Source organism: Pseudophryne corroboree, chromosome 3, assembly GCF_028390025.1.
Source record: "Pseudophryne corroboree isolate aPseCor3 chromosome 3, aPseCor3.hap2, whole genome shotgun sequence".
Classification (NCBI taxonomy): domain Eukaryota; kingdom Metazoa; phylum Chordata; class Amphibia; order Anura; family Myobatrachidae; genus Pseudophryne; species Pseudophryne corroboree.
This window is the reverse complement of record NC_086446.1, coordinates 260,639,986-260,659,964: the sequence shown is the minus strand read 5'-3', so window position 1 is coordinate 260,659,964 and position 19,979 is coordinate 260,639,986. Positions and strand designations below refer to the sequence as shown.

General features: G+C 44.4%; 1 long non-coding RNA gene across 1 annotated transcript in view; it reads left to right on the top strand.

The window, feature by feature from the left end:
* The first annotated feature begins 466 nt into the window (after positions 1-466).
* LOC135057676 (uncharacterized) overlaps positions 467-19,979 on the top strand; it is a 107,616-nt gene continuing 88,103 nt past the window's right edge. Inside the window, exons 1-2 of the long non-coding RNA XR_010244294.1 lie at positions 467-515; positions 677-740. This is a non-coding gene — a long non-coding RNA (uncharacterized LOC135057676). The remainder of the gene's footprint in view (positions 516-676; positions 741-19,979) is intronic.

Genomic DNA, 19,979 nt, shown 5'->3' with positions numbered 1-19,979 from the left:
CGGCAGGGGGAGATGGGCAGAGATTGTCAAGCAGAGTATGGAAAGAGAGGGTGAGAGTCAGTGGGTGACAGGAGAGAGAGGTGATGGGGAAAGGGCGAGAGTCAGCGGGTGACAGGAGAGAGATGACGGGGAGAGGCAGTGGGTGACAGGCAGTGAGACACTGCATTAGTCAGAAAAAATATATAGTAACATAAAACAAAAGAGTCAGGACTGGCAGTCCCAAGGAAAGAAAACACTTCCCTCTTGAACTGCCTGTCCGGCTGTGATTTTCAGGGAGTGCTTCCTAAGGGAAATCACTGCCACTGCTAGTCAGTCCCTGCTGGTGGCAGAAATTGCTCTAAATTGCTGTAGCATACACTGCCCTCGCTGTTGACTAATTAAGCAATTGGAAGTTTCCGAATAGCTTAATTAGTCTTTAATTAATCACCTTACACAGCACTGCCTCTTCTACAGTTCGCCTCTTCTTCTCCAGCAATGCAGCAAGATCTTCCAGGGACTGGCCAGGCACAGGACAGGTATGCATCTCACTCTGCATCCCCTCACCGCACACTACACTACTGCTGGTAACTTGCACCCCCCTGCACCCACTGCACTATTGCTTCTACCCTGCACATTCCTCCGTGCACGCACTACACTACATTACAATTTACCTTCTCTGGCCGGCTTCTTTATGCAGGAGATTGTCCAGTGGTTGGTTGATGCAACAGTCGGGAACAGATGACAGCGGAGTGCCGGAGCAGGTGAGTCCTTAGTTTTTTTTCTTGCACTACTGGGTTTTCAAAGCTAAAAACAGCGTGCATCACAAATTTTTGATATGCCACTCGTGCACACATTGTTATTATGCCACTACCCCCACTTTCTCAGCACACATTGTTAATATGCCTTTTTCCTCCATGTCACATATTGTTAATGTGCCACTTTCCACACATGCTGTAGCACACATTGTTGATATTCCACTTTCTTCTCCACCACACCTTTTATCCAGAACCTTATATATTTCAGAAAAGGCAGCCCCAACACTGATATTCCTGGCGCTGTGATAAATAATTCTACAAATATAGATGGGAATAGATATTCACACTCTAAGAGTGCATTAATCCACATCAGCTGCACGTAATAAGGGTTTGGTTAGAACCCCTGTTAGGCTGACAGAAAAGACAATAAATAGATGATTACTACGCTTGTGGATGCTTGTTACTTATATCACATCAAATATATATATATATATATATATATATATATATATATATATATATTAGATTTTTTTGTATAACCATTGGTCCTCAGAAATGAATAAGTATTAAGAATTAATATTAGGAAGGCCTGTATTTTTATAATATCACATTTATTGTGCAATCACAATCAGAAATATGCATCAAAAAACATACATCAATAAACAACAATAAAATGGTAAAATTTCAAGGAGAGTGATAATATCAATTATTTGTTCTCTCCTTCATATGCATACATTAAAACAAGTAATTTGATTCCTATGATAGTATAAAATACTTTAGAAATAGTAGCTATTGACAAACTTCCAAACTTTATCCTCCTCCAAAGAATGAAAATAATGTGTTTTAGTAAATTAGGAACAGTGGTGTTCACAGCGGCTGTTTGTGTCCAAATAGTATCATTAGTAGCTGATATGCACCTCGGAGCTAGATGTATATAATAGTGCTGCAATTGCCGGCGTCCCGACTAGTAAGTTTGTTTATCCAAGCACTATACACTGGTATAATTACCTTTCCTGGTGCCTCTAATCAATCAGCCACATGTATCTCCACTGCACGGCTTTTTCTCCCAATGGTGATGCACTCACTGCTTGCGGGACTTCTGGCTGGTCACGGGAGCCTCCGTATGGTGCTTCCCAATAGCGCCAGGTGATCTGACCGCTGATGCCGCTGTCCGCTCACGAGTGCCTGCTCGCTATGGATTTCCCGATGGTGGTACTGATAGCTGCTGCGGGAACTGGTCCGGCTGTACAAACTTAGTCCAGCGGCAAGATCTATGTACAGAGCTATGGTGAGCTCAATAAGTGGTAAGAGGAAGTCTGTAGGATAGCAGTTGCTGCTCCGGTCAACGCATTTCATCCCACAATGCAATGGGACTTTCTCAAGACTGACAGCCAATAGTTACTATTTCTAAAGTATTTTATACTATCATAGGAATCAAATTACTTGTTTTAATTAGTGATGTGCACCGGAAATTTTTCGGGTTTTGTGTTTTGGGTTCGGTTCCGCGGCCGTGTTTTGGGTTCGAACGCGTTTTGGCAAAACCTCACCGAATTTTTTTTGTCGGATTCGGGAGTGTTTTGGATTCGGGTGTTTTAAAAAAAAACAAACCTAAAAAACAGCTTAAATCATAGAATTTGGGGGTCATTTTGATCCCATAGTATTATTAACCTCAATAACCATAATTTCCACTCATTTTCAGTCTATTCTGAACACCTCACAATATTATTTTTAGTCCTAAAATTTGCACCGAGGTAGCTGTGTGACTAAGCTAAGCGACCCAAGTGGCCGACACAAACACCTGGCCCATCTAGGAGTGGCACTGCAGTGTCAGACAGGATGGCCCTTCAAAAAAATACTCCCCAAACAGCACATGACGCAAAGAAAAAAAGAGGCGCACCAAGGTCGCTGTGTGACTAAGTTAAGCGACACAAGTGGCTGATACAAACACCTGGCCCATCTAGGAGTAGCACTGCAGTGTCACGCAGGATGGCCCTTCAAAAAAATACTCCCCAAACAGCACATGACGCAAAGAAAAAAAGAGGCGCACCAAGGTCGCTGTGTGACTAAGATAAGCGACCAAAGTGGCCGACACAAACACCTGGCCCATCTAGGAGTGTCACTGCAGTGTCACGCAGGATGGCCCTTCAAAAAAATACTCCCCAAACAGCACATGACGCAAAGAAAAATGAAAGAAAAAAAGAGGTGCAAGATGGAAGTGTCCTTGGGCCCTCCCACCCACCCTTATGTTGTAAAAACAGGACATGCACACTTTAACGAACCCATCATTTCAGCGACAGGGTCTGCCACACGACTGACTGAAATGACTGCTTTTTTTTTGGTGGGGGCCCAAACCAACCAATCAATCTCTCCTTGCACAAACTGGCTCTACGGAGGCAAGATGTCCACCTCATCATCATCGTCCGATTCATCACCCCTTTCACTGTGTACATCCCCCTCCTCACAGATTATTAATTCGTCCCCACTGGAATCCACTATCTCAGGTCCCCGTGTACTTTCTGGAGGCAATTGCTGCTGGTGAATGTCTCCATGGAGGAATTGATTATAATTCATTTTAATGAACATCATCTTCTCCATATTTTCTGGAAGTAACCTCGTACGATGATTGCTGACAAGGTGAGCGGCGGCACTAAACACTGGAGGGAGGGCAACTTAGGTAGAATAAAGCCAGTTTCTGCAAGGGCCTCCAAATTGCCTCTTTTTCCTGCCAGTATACGTACGGACTGTCTGACGTGCCTACTTGGATGCGGTCACTCATATAATCCTCCACCATTCTTTCAATGGTGACAGAATCATATGCAGTGACAGTAGACGACATGTCAGTAATCGTTGCCAGGTACTTCAGTCCGGACCAGATGTCAGCACTCGCTCCAGACTGCCCTGCATCACCACCAGCGGGTGGGCTCGGAATTCGTAGCCTTTTCCTCGCACCCCCAGTTGCGGGAGAATGTGAAGGAGGAGCTGTTGACGGGTCGCGTTCCGCTTGACTTGACAATTTTCTCACCAGCAGGTCTTTGAACCTCTGCAGACTTGTGTCTGCCGGAAAGAGAGATACAACGTAGGTTTTAAATCTAGGATCGAGCACGGTGGCCAAAATGTAGTGCTCTAATTTCAACAGATTGACCACCCGTGAATCCTGGTTAAGCGAATGAAGGGCTCCATCCACAAGTCCCACATGCCTAGCGGAATCGCTCTGTTTTAGCTCCTCCTTCAATGCCTCCAGCTTCTTCTGCAAAAGCCTGATGAGGGGAATGACCTGACTCAGGCTGGCAGTGTCTGAACTGACTTCACGTGTGGCAAGTTCAAAAGGTTGCAGAACCTTGCACAATGTTGAAATTATTCTCCACTGCGCTTGAGTCAGGTGCATTCCACCTCCTTTGCCTATATCGTGGGCAGATGTATAGGCTTGAATGGCCTTTTGCTGCTCCTTCATCCTCTGAAGCATATAGAGGGTTGAATTCCACCTCGTTACCACCTCTTGCTTCAGATGATGGCAGGGCAGGTTCAGGTGTTTTTGGTGGTGCTCCAGTCTTCTGTACGCGGTGCCTGTACGCCGAAAGTGGCCCGCAATTCTTCTGGCTACCGACAGCATCTCTTGCACGCCCCTGTCGTTTTTTAAATAATTCTGCACCACCAAATTCAAGGTATGTGCAAAACATGGGACGTGCTGGAATTTGCCCAGATGTAATGCACGCACAATATTGCTGGCGTTGTCCGATGCCACAAATCCCCAGGAGAGTCCAATTGGGGTAAGCCATTCTGCAATGATCTTCCTCAGTTGCCGTAAGAGGTTTTCAGCTGTGTGCGTATTCTGGAAAGCGGTGATACAAAGCGTAGCCTGCCTAGGAACGAGTTGGCGTTTGCAAGATGCTGCTACTGGTGCCGCCGCTGCTGTTTTTACAGCGGGAGGCAATACATCTACCCAGTGGGCTGTCACAGTCATGTAGTCCTGAGTCTGCCCTGCTCCACTTGTCCACATGTCCGTGGTTAAGTGGACATTGGGTACAACTGCATTTTTTAGGACACTGGTGACTCTTTTTCTGAGGTCTGTGTACATTCTCGGTATCGCCTGCCTAGAGAAATGGAACCTAGATGGTATTTGGTACCAGGGACACAGTACCTCAATCAAGTCTATAGTTGCCTCTGAAGTAACGATGGATACCGGAACCACGTTTCTCACCACCCAGGCTGCCAAGGCCTCAGTTATCCGCTTTGCAGCAGGATGACTGCTGTGATATTTCATCTTCCTCGCAAAGGACTGTTGTACAGTCAATTGCTTACTGGAAGTAGTACAAGTGGTCTTCCGACTTCCCCTCTGGGATGACGATCGACTCCCAGCAGCAACAACAGCAGCGCCAGCAGCAGTAGGCGTTACACTCAAGGATGCATCGGAGGAATCCCAGGCAGGAGAGGACTCGTCAGACTTCCATGTGACATGGCCTGCAGGACTATTGGCTTTCCTGTCTAAGGAGGAAATTGACACTGAGGGAGTTGGTGGTGTGGTTTGCAGGAGCTTGGTTACAGATTTAGTGGTCAGTGGACTGCTTCCGCTGTCACCCAAAGTTTTTGAACTTGTCACTGACTTATGATGAATGCGCTGCAGGTGACGTATAAGGGAGGATGTTCCGAGGTGGTTAACGTCCTTACCCCTACTTATTACAGCTTGACAAAGGCAACGCACGGCTTGACACCTGTTGTCCGCATTTCTGTTGAAATACTTCCACACCGAAGAGCTGATTTTTTTTGTATTTTGACCAGGCATGTCAATGGCCATATTCCTCCCACGGACAACAGGTGTCTCCCCGGGTGCCTGACTTAAACAAACCACCTCACCATCAGAATCCTCCTTGTCAATTTCCTCCCCAGCGCCAGCAACACCCATATCCTCATCCTGGTGTACTTCAACACTGACATCTTCAATTTAACTATCAGGAACTGGACTGCGGGTGCTCCTTCCAGCACTTGCAGGGGGCGTGCAAATGGTGGAAGGCGCAAGCTCTTCCCGTCCAGTGTTGGGAAGGTCAGGCATCGCAACCGACACAATTGGACTCTCCTTGGGGATTTGTGATTTAGAAGAACGCACAGTTCTTTGCTGTGCTTTTGCCAGCTTAAGTCTTTTCATTTTTCTAGCGAGAGGCTGAGTGCTTCCATCCTCATGTGAAGCTGAACCACTAGCCATGAACATAGGCCAGGGCCTCAGCCGTTCCTTGCCACTCCGTGTCGTAAATGGCATATTGGCAAGTTTACGCTTCTCCTCAGTCGCTTTTAATTTTGATTTTTGGGTCATTTTTTTACTGATCTTTTGTGTTTTGGATTTTACATGCTCTGTACTATGACATTGGGCATCGGCCTTGGCAGACGACGTTGATGACATTTCATCGTCTCTGCCATGACTAGTGGCAGCAGCTTCAGCACGAGGTAGAAGTGGATCTTGATCTTTCCCTATTTTTTTAACCTCCACATTTTTGTTCTCCATATTTTGCGCACAACTAAAAGCCACCACAGGTATACAATGTAGATGGATGGATAGTATAGTATTATTACTTATGGACGACGAGTGACGACACAGAGGTAGGTACAGCCGTGGCCTACCGTACTGCTATATATATATATAATATATACAGAATAATAATAACGGACCTGGTGGACACTGTCAGCAGACTGCTAAACTAGTATGAAGAAAAAAAAGCCACCACAGGTATAATATGTAGATGGATGGATAGTATAGTATTATTACTTATGGACGACGAGTGACGACACAGAGGTAGGTACAGCCGTGGCCTACCGTACTGCTATATATATAATATATACAGAATAATAATAACGGACCTGGTGGACACTGTCAGCAGACTGCTAAACTAGTATGAAGAAAAAAAAGCCACCACAGGTATACAATGTAGATGGATGGATAGTATAGTATTATTACTTATGGACGACGAGTGACGACACAGAGGTAGGTACAGCCATGGCCTACCGTACTGCTATATATATAATATATACAGAATAATAATAACGGACCTAGTGGACACTGTCAGCAGACTGCTAAACTAGTATGAAGAAAAAGCCACCACAGGTATACAATGTAGATGGATGGATAGTATAGTATTATTACTTATGGATGACGAGTGACGACACAGAGGTAGGTACAGCCGTGGCCTACCGTACTGCTATATATATAATATATACAGAATAATAATAACGGACCTAGTGGACACTGTCAGCAGACTGCTAAACTAGTATGAAGAAAAAGCCACCACAGGTATACAATGTAGATGGATGGATAGTATAGTATTATTACTTATGGATGACGAGTGACGACACAGAGGTAGGTACAGCCGTGGCCTACCGTACTGCTATATATATACAGAACAATAATAACGGACCTGGTGGACACTGTCAGCAGACTGCTAAACTAGTATGAAGAAAAAAAGCCACCACAGGTATACAATGTAGATGGATGGATAGTATACTATTATTACTTATGGACGACGAGTGACGACACAGAGGTAGGTACAGCCGTGGCCTACCGTACTGCTATATATATTATATACTGTATAATAAATGGACCTGGTGGACACTGTCAGCAGACTGCTAAACTACTAGTAAAGAAAAAAAGCCACCACAGGAGTGTTTTTCAGGCAGACAAACGTATACTGGACTGGTGGTCACTGTCAGCAAAACTGTGCACTGTACTCCTGCTATAACTGCTCCCCAGTCCCCACAATTAGGCAGTGTGAGCAGTGCACTCAGCACAGATATATCATGCAGCACACTGAGCACAGATATGGTATGGAGCATTTTTTTCAGGCAGAGAACGGATTAAACTGGTGGTCACACTCACTACTATCAGCAAAACCCTGCACTGTACTCCTAACAGCTGCTCCCCGTCCCCAATCCTCCCCACAATTATAACAATGCCACTCTTAGTCTTTTCTATTATGACTATAACGGAGAGGACGCCAGCCACGTCCTCTCCCTATCAATCTCAATGCACGTGTGAAAATGGCGGCGACGCGCGGCTGCTTATATAGAATCCGAATCTCGTGAGAATCCGACAGCAGAATGATGACGTTCGGGCGCGCTCGGTTTACCCGAGCCACACGGGAGAATCCGCGCACGGCTCGGACCCGTGTAAAAAGGCTGAAGTTCGGGGGGGTTCGGTTTCCGAGAAACCGAACCCGCTCATCACTAGTTTTAATGTATGCATATGAAGGAGAGAACAAATAATTGATATTATCACTCTCCTTGGAATTTTACCATTTTATTGATGTATATTTTTGATGCATATTTCTGATTGTGATTGCACAATAAATGTGATATTATACAGTATAAATACAGGCCATCCTAATATTAATTCTTAATACTTATTCATTTCTGAGGACCAATGGTTATATAAAAAAAATCTAATATATATATATATATATATATATATATATATATATATATTTGATGTGATATAAGTAACAAGCATCCACAAGTGCAGTAATCATCTAGTATGCTCCTGATCATCTCCATAAAACAGCTTAAATTCACCACAACTGACCTATGAATCATCATAAATATCCATGGACTTACCTTTAACTTGTACTTAGTGGTGAGCGGGTTCGGTTCCTCGGAATCCGAACCCCCCCGAACTTCAGCCTTTTTACACGGATCCGAGGCAGACTCTGATCTTCCCGCCTTGCTCGGCTAACCCGAGCGCGCCCGAACGTCATCATCCCGCTGTCGGATTCTCGCGAGGCTCGGATTCTATCGCGAGACTCGGATTCTATATAAGGAGCTGCGCGTCGCCGCCATTTTCACACGTGCATTGAGATTCATAGGGAGAGGACGTGGCTGGCGTCCTCTCCATTTAGATTAGAAGAGAGAGAGTGAGAGTGAGACACTTGATTTACTGGAGCTTAGGAGTACTCAGAGTGCGCAGAGTTTACTAGTGACTGACCAGTGACCACCAGTGCAGTTTTATTATATTATTATTTAATATAATCCGTTCTCTGCCTGAAAAAAAACTATACACAGTGACACAGTAACAGTATACCATATCTGTGCTCAGCCTCAGTGTGCTGCATCATCTATGTATATCTGACTGTGCTGAGTGCTCAGTGCTCACACAGCTTAATTGTGGGGGAGACTGGGGAGCAGTAGCAGGAGTACATATTATTTAACAGTGCACACTTTTGCTGCCAGAGTGCCACTGCCAGTGTGACTGACCAGTGACCACTGTCTGACCACCAGTATAATGTGATTGTCTGCCTGAAAAAGTTAAACACTCGTCGTGTGGTGTTTTTATTCTATAAACGCATTCTGCTGACAGTGTCCAGCAGGTCCGTCATTATATAATATATACCTGTCCGTCTGCAGTAGTGATATATATATATTTTTTATATCATTATCATCCAGTCTATATTAGCAGCAGACGCAGTACGGTAGTCCACGGCTGTAGCTACCTCTGTGTCGGCAGTCGCTCGTCCATCCATAATTGTATACCACCTACCTGTGGTGTTTTTTTTTTTCTATCTTCTTGATACTAGTAGCTTACTTTAGGAGTCTGCAGTGCTGACAGTGTCCAGCAGGTCCGTCATTATATAATATATACCTGTCCGGCTGCAGTAGTGATATATATATATATTTTTTATATCATTATCATCCAGTCTATATTAGCAGCAGACGCAGTACGGTAGTCTACGGCTGTAGCTACCTCTGTGTCGGCAGTCGCTCGTCCATCCATAATTGTATACCACCTACCTGTGGTGTTTTTTTCTATCTTCTTGATACTAGTAGCTTACTTTAGGAGTCTGCAGTGCTGACAGTGTCCAGCAGGTCCGTCATTATATAATATATACCTGTCCGGCTGCAGTAGTGATATATATATTTTTTTTATATCATTATCATCCAGTCTATATTAGCAGCAGACGCAGTACGGTAGTCCACGGCTGTAGCTACCTCTGTGTCGGCAGTCGCTCGTCCATCCATAAGTATACTAGTATCCATCCATCTCCATTGTTTACCTGAGGTGCCTTTTAGTTGTGCCTATTAAAATATGGAGAACAAAAATGTTGAGGTTCCAAAAATAGGGAAAGATCAAGATCGACTTCCACCTCGTGCTGAAGCTGCTGCCACTAGTCATGGCCGAGACGATGAAATGCCAGCAACGTCGTCTGCCAAGGCCGATGCCCAATGTCATAGTACAGAGCATGTAAAATCCAAAACACCAAATATCAGTAAAAAAAGGACTCAAAAATCTAAAATAAAATTGTCGGAGGAGAAGCGTAAACTTGCCAATATGCCATTTACCACACGGAGTGGCAAGGAACGGCTGAGGCCCTGGCCTATGTTCATGGCTAGTGGTTCAGCTTCACATGAGGATGGAAGCACTCAGCCTCTCGCTTGAAAAATGAAAAGACTCAAGCTGGCAAAAGCACAGCAAAGATCTGTGTGTTCTTCTAAATCACAAATCCCCAAGGAGAGTTCAATTGTGTCGGTTGCGATGCCTGACCTTCCCAACACTGGACGGGAAGAGCTTGCGCCTTCCACCATTTGCACGCCCCCTGCAAGTGCTGGAAGGAGCACCCGCAGTCCAGTTCCTGATAGTCAAATTGAAGATGTCAGTGTTGAAGTACACCAGGATGAGGATATGGGTGTTGCTGGCGCTGGGGAGGAAATTGACAAGGAGGATTCTGATGGTGAGGTGGTTTGTTTAAGTCAGGCACCCGGGGAGACACCTGTTGTCCGTGGGAGGAATATGGCCATTGACATGCCTGGTCAAAATACAAAAAAAATCAGCTCTTCGGTGTGGAATTATTTCATAACAAATGCGGACAACAGGTGTCAAGCCATGTGTTGCCTTTGTCAAGCTGTAATAAGTAGGGGTAAGGACGTTAACCACCTCGGAACATCCTCCCTTATACGTCACCTGCAGCGCATTCATCATAAGTCAGTGACAAGTTCAAAAACTTTGGGCGACAGCGGAAGCAGTCCACTGACCAGTAAATCCCTTCCTCTTGTAACCAAGCTCACGCAAACGACACCACCAACTCCCTCAGTGTCAATTTCCTCCTTACCCAGGAAAGCCAATAGTCCTGCAGGCCATGTCACTGGCAAGTCTGACGAGTCCTCTCCTGCCTGGGATTCCTCCGATGCATCCTTGAGTGTAACGCCTACTGCTGCTGGCGCTGCTGTTGTTGCTGCTGGGAGTCGATGGTCATCCCAGAGGGGAAGTCGGAAGACCACTTGTACTACTTCCAGTAAGCAATTGACTGTCCAACAGTCCTTTGCGAGGAAGATGAAATATCACAGCAGTCATCCTGCTGCAAAGCGGATAACTGAGGCCTTGGCAGCCTGGGCGGTGAGAAACTTGGTTCCGGTATCCATCGTTACTTCAGAGCCAACTATAGACTTGATTGAGGTACTGTGTCCCCGGTACCAAATACCATCTAGGTTCCATTTCTCTAGGCAGGCGATACCGAGAATGTACACAGATCTCAGAAAAAGAGTCACCAGTGTCCTAAAAAATGCAGTTGTACCCAATGTCCACTTAACCACGGACATGTGGACAAGTGGAGCAGGGCAGACTCAGGACTACATAACTGTGACAGCCCACTGGGTAGATGTATTGCCTCCCGCTGCAAGAACAGCAGCGGCGGCACCAGTAGCAGCATCTCGCAAACGCCAACTCATTCCTAGGCAGGCTACGCTTTGTATCACCGCTTTCCAGAATACGCACACAGCTGAAAACCTCTTACGGCAACTGAGGAAGATCATCGCAAAAATGGCTTCCCCCAATTGGACTCTCCTGGGGATTTGTGGCATCGGACAACGCCAGCAATATTGTGCGTGCATTACATCTGGGCAAATTCCAGCACGTCCCATGTTTTGCACATACTTTGAATTTGGTGGTGCAGAATTATTTAAAAAAACAACAGGGGCATGCAAGAGATGCTGTCGGTGGCCAGAAGAATTGCGGGCCACTTTCGGCGTACAGGCACCGCATACAGAAGACTGGAGCACCACCAAAAACACCTGAACCTGCCCTGCCATCATCTGAAGCAAGAGGTGGTAACGAGGTGGAATTCAACCCTCTATATGCTTCAGAGGATGGAGGAGCAGCAAAAGGCCATTCAAGCCTATACATCTGCCCACGATATAGGCAAAGGAGGTGGAATGCACCTGTCTCAAGCGCAGTGGAGAATGATTTCAACGTTGTGCAAGGTTCTGCAACCTTTTGAACTTGCCACACGTGAAGTCAGTTCAGACACTGCCAGCCTGAGTCAGGTCATTCCCCTCATCAGGCTTTTGCAGAAGAAGCTGGAGGCATTGAAGGAGGAGCTAAAACAGAGCGATTCCGCTAGGCATGTGGGCTTGTGGATGGAGCCCTTCATTCGCTTAACCAGGATTCACGGGTGGTCAATCTGTTGAAATCAGAGCACTACATTTTGGCCACCGTGCTCGATCCTAGATTTAAAACCTACGTTGTATCTCTCTTTCTGGCAGACACAAGTCTGCAGAGGTTCAAAGACCTGCTGGTGAGAAAATTGTCAAGTCAAGCGGAACGCGACCCGTCAACAGCTCCTCCTTCACATTCTCCTGTAACTGGGGGTGCGAGGAAAAGGCTAAGAATTCCGAGCCCACTCGCTGGCGGTGATGCAGGGCAGTCTGGAGCGAGTGCTGACATCTGGTCCGGACTAAAGGACCTGCCAACGATTACTGACATGTCGTCTACTGTCACTGCATATGATTCTGTCACCATTGAAAGAATGGTGGAGTATTATATGAGTGACCGCATCCAAGTAGGCACATCAGACAGTCCGTACGTATACTGGAAGGAAAAAGAGGCAATTTGGAGGCCCTTGCAGAAACTGGCTTTATTCTACCTAAGTTGCCCTCCCTCCAGTGTGTACTCCGAAAGAGTGTTTAGTGCCGCCGCTCACCTTGTCAGCAATCGGCGTACGAGGTTACTTCCCGAAAATGTGGAGAAGATGAGGTTCATTAAAATGAATTATAATCAATTCCTCTGTGGAGACATTCACCAGCAGCAATTGCCTCCAGAAAGTACACGGGGACCTGAGATGGTGGATTCCAGTGGGGACGAATTAATAATCTGTGAGGAGGGGGATGTACACAGTTAAAGGGGTGATGAATCGGATGATGATGATGATGAGGTGGACATCTTGCCTCCGTAGAGCCAGTTTGTGCAAGGAGAGATTGATTGCTTCTTTTTTGGTGGGGGCCCAAACCAACCAGTCATTTCAGTCACAGTCGTGAGGCAGACCCTGTCGCTGAAATGATGGGTTCGTTAAAGTGTGCATGTCCTGTTTATACAACATAAGGGTGGGTGGGAGGGCCCAAGGACAATTCCATCTTGCACCTCTTTTTTCTTTCATTCTTCTTTGCGTCATGTGCTGTTTGGGGAGTATTTTTTTGAAGGGCCATCCTGCGTGACACTGCAGTGCCACTCCTAGATGGGCCAGGTGTTTGTGTCGGCCACTAGGGTCGCTTAGCTTAGTCACACAGCTACCTCATTGCGCCTCTTTTTTTCTTTGCGTCATGTGCTGTTTGGGGAGTATTTTTTTGAAGGGCCATCCTGCGTGACACTGCAGTGCCACTCCTAGATTGGCCAGGTGTTTGTGTCGGCCACTAGGGTCGCTTAGCTTAGTCACACAGCTACCTCATTGCGCCTCTTTTTTTCTTTGCGTCATGTGCTGTTTGGGAGTATTTTTTTGAAGGGCCATCCTGCGTGACACTGCAGTGACACTCCTAGATTGGCCAGGTGTTTGTGTCGGCCACTTGGGTCGCTTATCTTAGTCACACAGCTACCTCATTGCACCTCTTTTTTTCTTTGCGTCATGTGCTGTTTGGGGAGTATTTTTTTGAAGGGCCATCCTGCGGGACACTGCAGTGCCACTCCTAGATGGGCCAGGTGTTTGTGTCGGTCACTTGGGTCGCTTAGCTTAGTCATCCAGCGACCTCGGTGCAAATTTTAGGACTAAAAATAATATTGTGAGGTGTGAGGTGTTCAGAATAGACTGAAAATGAGTGTAAATTATGGTTATTGAGGTTAATAATACTATGGGATCAAAATGACCCCCAAATTCTATGATTTAAGCTGTTTTTTAGGGTTTTTTGAAAAAAAACACCCGAATCCAAAACACACCCGAATCCGACAAAAAAAATTTCGGTGAGGTTTTGCCAAAACGCGTTCGAACCCAAAACACGGCCGCGGAACCGAACCCAAAACCAAAACACAAAACCCGAAAAATTGCCGGTGCACATCACTAGTGAATACATGATAGTGTACCAGATTAATAACAGCAATGTACTGTAGTGAATACACCATAGTCCTGTGTAGTATAAGGTAACCTATGTATAGTGTATAACTCAAGTGCTCAGTCTAGAACCTGATCCCTTGAGAAAAGGGTGGGCCCCAGCCAGTGGGCGCACCGGTGGTTTCCCCTGTTCCCCTGTGGACCCCAGTCCGACCCTGAGCAGGTAGCGCTTGACCTGTCTGTGTTAGCTCATGTAATCCAACTTTTCTGCTTTCCTGGGAGTTGTACAGCAGACCAGTCAGCATATCTTAAAGTTCAATTCTAATGTGATAGCAATTGCCATGGTTATAATACTGAGTGATAGAGCAGGACTTACAAAAAAATGGGATCCCGTGATGGGGGGCTGCAAGCTTAAATGTGTTGATCAATAAATGAACCAAAACTCCATTGTTTATTGTGGTGAGTGCAGAGCCTGTGTGATTCATGTACATGGGGTATGAGGTAGCGCTCAGTCCAGAAATTTACAGTGCAGGGTCCAAACAAATCCATAAATTCACTCACCTCATTCAAGGCAGAAAGATGCAGAACCAACACTTGCATTTTAGCAGCTGCGGGAAATTTGATTCAAATATATGCAGGGAGTACAGTACATTCATGTCCGCAAGATATACATCAGGCGCCCAATCGGTGGTGTAAGTTTGTCCAAGTCGCCCGGAGGAAAGATAAATGTTGGTGCTCCCCTGATAGAGAGAGAGAGAGAGAGAGAGAGAGAGAGAGACAGAGACAGAGAGAGAGAGACTTTTGGTGTATTTATCACTGTATATGTCACCATGAATATGGACTGAAATGTGAAATCCAATATAGCTTAAATGAGTTCCTAGCTAACACTGACAGTCCTGTTAGTATATAAAATGCATAAGCATTCCCCCACCCCAGCCCACACCATGATCACAAGAGCAATACTATATAATCCAATTTTAGTATAGCTTCATGTTTGAAAGAAATCCTAAGTATTACCATTGAAAGAAATCCTAAGTATTACCATTGAAATAATTGGTACCACCTGTGCCTCTTTTAAAATGTTTCAGTCAGTAATGAATACACCACTGCACTAATTAGGAGATATGGAAAGCATGCACTGCTATAGACTATCTGCAGGGTTAATTATTAAGCAAGAAAAAAAGGCATTTGTTTCCCCCAGCACCCTGAATGATAACCGTAACCAGATATAAATTCCACATAATAATAGAATTCAGAGATCTTCGTTACACATATTTACGCAAATGTGTGAATAAGCCCCAAAGCCGCATCAAGGCGTCTCTGTATATTTGGGGTCCCTAGCGCTATATCTAGGTGCAGGGTGTGGCACCCCAAAATACCAGCATAAGTCAGAAAGCCCAGCGTAGCATACCAGTGAAAAAACTATAGTGTTAATAAATTAGTATTTAGGAAGCCGAAGCTATAGAGAAAAAATGAAATGCAATTAAAATAGAGAAATAGTGTTAAAAAATTAATAAGTGAAAAGTGTTAATAGAATGTAAAGGTATGCCACACTAAGGCCATCCAGCTCAGCCAGTCCAGAGGCACCACACCTCACACCTCCATTACCCCAATCTGGGTCTAAGATTAACCAGCAAGGAGCCACATGATAATAGCTACTTACTACAATATGTCTAAGCTAAGAGCTGGTTAATCTTAGACCCAGATTGGGGTAATGGAGGTGTGAGGTGTGGTGCCTCTTGACTGGCTGAGCTGGATGGCCTTAGTGTGGCATACCTTTACATTCTATTAACACTTTTCACTTATTAATTTTTTAACACTATTTCTCTATTTTAATTGCATTTCATTTTTGTATCACTTTGTCTATAGCTTCGGCATCCTAAATACTAATTTATTAACACTATAGTTTTTTCACTGGTATGCTGGTGTTTTGGGGTGCCACACCCTGCACCTAGATATAGCGCTAGGGACCCCAAATATACAGAGACGCCTTGATGCGGCTTTGGGGCTTATTCACACATTTGCGCAAATATGTGTAACGAAGATCTCTGAATTCTATTATTATGTGGAATTTATATCTGGTTACGGTTATCATTCAGGGTGCTGGGGGAAACAAATCCCTTTTTTTCTTGCTTAGAAATACCCCTCCTTCGAGCACCTGAATGATATCACTAAGCTAATTGAGCATCTACCAATATATATGTGGGTTAATTATTAATGCTGCATAACATACACTATCCAATGCATAAAAAGACCAATGTGTACATATCTATCTAGGGTAGTGCTAAGTTTTTATGGCACTCCCTCAGACTCCCGGTTTTGCTCCAATGCTCTGGAATAGTGGCCACATTTGAAATTAAAACATTCAAGGATAGCCCTACTGGTGCATCTAATGGCTTACTGTGATCACTGGCCATGGATATATCAGATTTATGACATATACTGCACTTTGCATGATGCATATTATAGCTGGTTAAGTGCTAATTATGCCCTCTTCAAACTTCATGGACTGGCAGTACTCGCTCTAAAATCAAGCATTTGGAAACCCCTCTCTGAAAATTCTGCATTTGCCACTGGAATGATATTTCTTCAGCTTCCCAGGTCACAGCCACTGCTTGCAAGACACCTTCTCTGGTGCAACCCATTGGGTTTTGCTGTCCCTGCATGCAGGCACCTGATTTTGCTGCCCTGCCTACACTGTGATTCGGCTCCTCAGTCAAGGTTGTGGACAGATGATACGTCATGCCCGCAACCAGTCCCTAGAGAACCAATTAGTCTGGGTCAGAGAATGGGAGCACCACTGATGCTGATGGCATTCCACTTGGACCCAATCTCACAGGTCAGCACACAGAGCCAGAGACAATGGAGGAGAGGTGCCCCCTTCATGGCAAGAGCCCAGCGGCATCCAACTCCATTGTCTCTGTCAGCTCTGCCTCTGTGTCCAATGGTCCATTTCAACTGCTATCATGGCCCCTGAGGAAAACTTATAGCGTTGAAGTGGACTGTTGAGCACCTGAATTATAGCTTGTTGACATGAATGTACTCCCTGCATATGTTTGAATTAAATCACCTGCAGCTGTTTAAATGTGAGTGCTGGTTCTGACTCTGCCGTGAATGAGGTGTGTGTGTGTGTGTGTGTGTGTGTGTGTGTGTGTGTGTGTATATATATATATATATATATATATATATATATATATATCTATGTGTGTGTGTGTGTGTGTGTGTGTGTGTATATATATATATATATATACACACATATACACACATACACACTAGCTGTTCTTTGCATGGGAGTTTCTAATTTTCAGGGTTATACATATAGATGAGTGTTAAAAAATTGGTAAATCTATAGAGATATACTTTTGAGATGTCTTAATGTAAGTAAATATTAATCCATGGTTCTTGGCGTTACCCGAGGAACACCCGTAGCAGATACGGCAAAAAGTGACAGGACTATTTTTGTAATTAATTAAATTCTACACACTGGAGGTGCAATCCACACTACACACTGGAGGTGCAATCCACATTTTGATCAGATTGTCCATTTGTGTGTTATTGTTCATGCAGTGTAAGCCACGCTTCTGTAATGACATTACGTCACTCTTTTTATCCCCTTAAGGGAAGTTTATTCAAATTCTGATTAAGTAGTTTTCCTATTTCCTACCTGAAGAATACCTACAGTATGTTACATTTCAGCAAAAAAACAATCTTTATTTATATTCTAAAATTATCTGGAAAATGGGCAGTTTTAGAAATTGAAAATTATTGGGTATGGAAAATGTTCTACTCCTTGGTAGTAATTAATTGCAGAAGGTTCATCGTCCTAGGTCAATATCTTCAGCCTCAAAGTTTTGAAATTTGGTTCGGGGAGACAATCCCCGATCGTATTTTGAGACCCGTGGGTCTCGCTGAACCGCACATCTTGTCTCACATAGCGGGGATAGCATTTCAGACACTAACACATTATGCATTTGATGTTGCTACGCAAGTGAAGACTCAAAAAATGACATCATTTTGACTATAATTTTGTGGAATTCTGGAAATGTTGACCTGCATGAAAAGATTGGCTCAAAGTTTCACAGGTGACTTATCATAGAGGAGCATATATCACTGGCTCAGGAACATGGAGGAAAATACATTTGGCACATTACTCCTGAGCCAGGCAAAACAGTATAGCCACAGGAATCCTCACTCACCGTAAAGAAGTAGGCAAGGAAGAATTCTTGACAATGTATGTGTCATCGGTTAGCTAATGGAAGGGGGCATGGCCAATTTAGGGAGGTGTGGCCAGCCCTTGTCCATTGAAATATAAAAAAATATTATTTAATGTGTGGGCGCGAAACGGCATCACACGCTAGACAGGGTGCGCTGGCATGGGGGTAGCTGGGTGGTGGGCAGTGGGTGGGAACGATTGACCACCAGGGAGAGAGAGGAGTGACTGCTTCTGCAGCTGCATGTGTGCTAAACTGGCGAGAGAGGCTGCTGCAGCAGTCACACCTCTCTGCCAATCCTAGTGCCGTTGCCTACAATGGGGAAGGGTGGGTGAAGCAGGATCCAGGCCCCCCCAGCAAGCCCAGGCCCTGGTAGAGAGTACCTGCTCCCCCCCCTCCCCCCCCCCCTCAGCGTCACTGGTAATTGGGAGCGATGACATGAACTTAAATATACTGGCCATCTGGGAGGTGTCTTCAGTGGGTAATATGCCTACTTCAATTCAATGAATTGCCACTTTGTCACCTCTTCATGTTACTTGATGGGAGAACAACTAGTCCTGAAAGTATTTAAGGTCCTATAGGAAAAAAGTTAGCTGACTGGGAAAAAAGCCAGTTGTTAAAGTTCATAAAATAGATACAGATCTTCCAGATATTGACACGAGTGACCTAAGTACTGACAAAGTACCTCCTAGAGATGTGCTGAGCCATTTCTTAATGCTCCATACCCGAAGATCTTGCTAACAGAGACCCAGGGCTGCTACATCATTGGGCTGCTACATCATTCCAGATGGCTGACAGCAGGGAATCGCACTCTTCGCTTGTACATTGCCACGTCACACCCTTCATGAAACCTGGTAACAATTACAAATTACATTATGAAGGTATATGCCAGGCTTTGGTTCTCTATTAAAAGAGACTGGCAAATAAAACACGCAAGCATACATAATTGGAATCCTATACAATACTCACGATACTTACCTGATCCTGCATGACGAAAAGTCTATGAGGTCATCCAGACTAATACTTACTTTTTGCATCCAGAAAATGTAGTAGTCAGTATGCTGTTTGATGAACGGTCAGACATCAAACATTTATCTGTGAAAATAATTATGAATGCTAGAGCCTAGGAAGATGCACAAAGTGTGAGACAGTTCCAAATTCCTACAGAAAATTTCAGAGCCAAAGATTATACTGAGGTAATTGACTGGGAAACAACTAAAGTGACTCCACCTCTGCTCCTCGGAGACATGTCTGAGGAAGAACTGATGTTGTCACGGACCCAGTCGCAATTAATCACGGGGTATATGGCAGTTCCTGTACCACATGCAGGCAATTGAGAGGACTGTGAAACTGGTTACAACAGCCCAGGCGTCTGTATGTGGAGTTAGAGCAAGAGACAGCATGATCAGAAATACTCTAAAATCAACAGAAGAAACGCCCAAATTTGCTAAAATATTTTATTACAAAGATGCTACAAAATAACTTACCATCTCTTTCTTTATAATCTCTAAAGGGTCGCGCCAGACAACTATTTATAAAAAGTATTATAATTAATATTCTTAGAATAAAAAATATTTATTACACATAAAATAAACAATAAAATATATCATATTCTGAACTAATACAATTCAATAATTGTTAACACCTAATGGGTATAATTACTACTGCCAGTATATTGTTAATATATGCTGAATATATCAACTTAATAATTATAATACATAGTCCTTCATGTAATTATATACAGTCCAATCCCA